At 54.0% G+C, this 3,322-nt stretch overlaps 1 long non-coding RNA gene across 1 annotated transcript; it reads left to right on the top strand.

Moving 5' to 3' along the window:
• The first annotated feature begins 1,331 nt into the window (after window positions 1-1,331).
• LOC311593719 lies at window positions 1,332-3,322 on the top strand. Its single transcript, XR_014777810.1, has 3 exons — window positions 1,332-1,420; window positions 2,453-2,556; window positions 3,153-3,322. It is a non-coding gene; the product is annotated as an uncharacterized lncRNA (long non-coding RNA).

Genomic DNA, 3,322 nt, shown 5'->3' with positions numbered 1-3,322 from the left:
ATACTGCGTGTCAGATTTCTCCTGTGACACGGAAGTTCCTTTGGATGGGTGAGGGAGCTTACTTGGCACTCCTTTTGTTTTTCATGTAGTGTCTGCATAACTCTGACCACTTCCATACCCGAGGATGCAGAGTGTAGCATCCTTCTCCAGAGCCACGAATAAAAACCCAGTTGCTCAGATACACTGGTATCCAAATGCACAGCTAAATGGGACTCATGACACAGTCCCCAGGCCTTATTGGAAACAAACATACTAAGATCTGGACACAATGAGGCTTTGCCTTGGACAGAGCTGTGTGCCCTGGTAACAAAAGTCACAGGTAAGCGAGCACACCAAGGCTGGAAGTCCTAGGGAATCACGGAACTGGGCCTGGTTAGGCCAGTGCTCTCCAGATCTCGGCTATTTGATCTACAAGTGGTATCCATCCTTCCTCAATTCTAGCCTCTGTGCTTTACCAAGCATGGCTTTCATTTGATTTTAGGAGCTTCGGTTCTAGAGCCCTGGTCCCAGGCCGTCCCACTCTCTCCATTTCACCAGCCAGTGAAAACAGCAACCCGAAGACAGAGGTCTCAGGATAGCAACAGGGCTATGTGGTCTACTTTGGCATCCAATACCTTACAGAAAATGGGTCACTTAAGGACACATCGCCAAGGCACAGATGATGGGTCTCCATCTACTCCGTTGCTGTGGATACTCAATTGTGCTTGGCCTGTTACTGTCTTCATTCCTAATTGATTCTTTCCAAACCTCTGCCTAGCACTTTGGGATGGGGTCGGGGGACACAGAAAAGATGAAGATGCTGGATTCTAGCTCATGCAATGAGCACTGTACTACGGGTGTAACTCCGGATACCAGGTCCAAAAATGCACAGACCTTGGGCCAAGATCTACCCTAGTGGTGCATTTGGGTCAACACTGTAGTAATGGTCGCTGAAGGTGGTGGGGACACCATGGCCAAGCTCACATCTCTTCCACTTCACTCTGTCCCAAGCTTCAGCTTAAACGAAAATCTAACTCTTCCCATGAGATAAGAGTCTAGTTTCCTGTCTCCTTCTTCCCACTAAGTCCACCCAGGACCTATCGTCCTGCAACCGCTGGGCATAGGAGAGGGTCCCAAACTGGGGAGAACATACGGCGGCAGATGGAAGACTTTTCTTCAGCCGCAGCGGCCTCCCTCCCACGCGTGGAAGCGGAGCTGCAGTGGGGGCGGCGGTCACACGGGCGGCACGCGGCCCTGCGCTGCGCGCACGTGAGGAGGCGGGGCCGAGTCCAGGATCCCCTCTCGCGGCTGCTGACGTAGCTGCCCGAAGCCCGCCCTACCCAACCCGGCGCGGCTGCCTCTCCCGTCCCTAGAGCCGCTGCTCGCGGGGGCGGCGCGGAGCCCCAAGCCTAGTCGGAGGAGGCGGGGGCGGGATGCTGAGGTGGAGGGGGATGCAGGGGAGGAGGGATGGGGGCTCCACGTTTCTTCAAGCCCCTTCCGGTCTCTTCAAATCCTTGTGGGGCGAGGGGAAGCAAGGGGGTGGGGGTGGGGTAGGGAGGGATGCAGAATGGAAGTGCTATCCTCGGGAGGCTCGGGGAGTGGGCGGCTGGATATGAGGCCCCTGCCCCCGTCCGCCCACGCGCGCGTGCTCTCCTGGCGCTGACGATGTCCTGCTCATTCCGCGCTGGGGCTCAGCTCGTGACTCTGCTTCGTGCTGGCAGAATTCCGCAGCGCAGCGTGCTCTGGGCGGAGGGGGAACAGCGGTGGCTTCAGGGGTGACCCTAGTCTACTTAGCCTCTAGCCACCCCACTCACCTTACCTGCCCCCATCCTACTTTGGTTTCCCAAAGGACATTGTGTCGTCACCCCTCCAACTCCCCTAAGCCGTGGTCCACACCTTGGGACTCCAGTTCTGTGTCTATCCTTCATCCCGTTTACACTCTAAGCATTGAAAATTCCTATCTCAGGGCTGGAGATGTAGTTCCCTGAGTAGAGTGCTTGCTTGTCTAGCATTCAGGAAGCCATGGGTTTGATCCCCAGTGCAGTGTAAGCAGGTCGAGGTTGGTGCAGTGATCCCAGCAGCTGAGAGGCAGAGGCAGCAGGGTGAAGAGGTTCAAGGTCGTCCTTGTTGGAAGAGAGAGAGAGAGAGAGAGAGAGAGAGAGAGAGAAGAGAGCAAGCTAGCCTGTTCTCCTTGGGCTTCCCTTCCACACCCTCACCCCACCCCTATCTATGTGCTAACAGCAGAGGGGCGTGGTGGGTCTTGTGGCTGTGCCCAGGTTTGTATACGAGGCCCACTTTGATAAACACCTTGGACAGGGCAGTGGACCTTCTAGACACAACAGTAGTTCCCTCAATCCTTTCTGTTGGTCTCATGACAACCGATTTCTTCCTGCGGGGTGGGGGGGGTGGGGTGGGGTGGGGGGCGTGGTTTAGTTCTGCTGAAACCAACTCACTGCCTTTGGTAACTGAACAGCACACTTGACCTGGGGCCTCTCCGAAACGCAGCGAGGCAAGGCGGATGGCGAGATAAGGCATTTTCAACGTCAAGGAACACCCAGTAGGCAAGAGAATGAAAGGGTAAGTATGAAAAAGCCCTAGAGACTCAGAAATCACACCAGTGGCAATGTTCTGCCTTAGCGGGTGCCAGCAGCTTTTAGCTAGCCCGTGGTAGGATAGGGATGCGCCTTGGTAGTGGCCTGGGTGAAATCCTCCCTAAGAGACAGGCAAGTCTTCTTGGACCCAAGCTTCTGCGCTGTTTTGTGGATTCCGGGTTCAGGTAGAAGCTGTCTGCCTTGCTTCACAAGCCAGTCTGTAGGCCACGGCCCCCCTCCCCCATCCTTCCATGCATAGCCCTAGTGCCTATGTTGAATCCAGTTATCTTTAATGGAGACTTAAGACGCATCATTTAGAAAGCCTTCTCCCTGCACAGTACTGGCTTCTGCAGATTTCTGTTACTCTGGATCTGATGCAGTTTACCAGCAACTTGGGGGTTCTTCTTGTTATTTTTTTTTAATTTATTTTTGAATTTCAGTTAACTCTTGTCACCTGGTGTAATCTAACAGACAGAGATTTGTGTGCATTCTGAAAAGGGTTGCCCTCCTTTGTGAAGACAGGACGGAGCATTTGCATTCTTTGGCCCTTCGTGTGTTTTCTTTTTTCATGCCTTATCCTAGGGACTAAGCAAAAAGACAAAATGACACGGGCTTTGAGTTTTAGAGACACCAGGCAGAAACAAACCCCGAGCCCGATGACAGCACAGCGAACGCAGAGAACTGGACTGTTCAAGAGGCAGAACGAGAGCACATTGAAGACGCCGCAGATGTCTCGCCTCAGGGAGGACGTC

This window comes from Acomys minous, assembly GCF_964271855.1.
Source record: "Acomys minous genome assembly, chromosome: 3".
In the NCBI taxonomy this organism is placed as follows: domain Eukaryota; kingdom Metazoa; phylum Chordata; class Mammalia; order Rodentia; family Muridae; genus Acomys; species Acomys minous.
The sequence above is the reverse complement of the archived record's forward strand: the minus strand, read 5'-3'. Positions and strand labels throughout refer to the sequence as shown.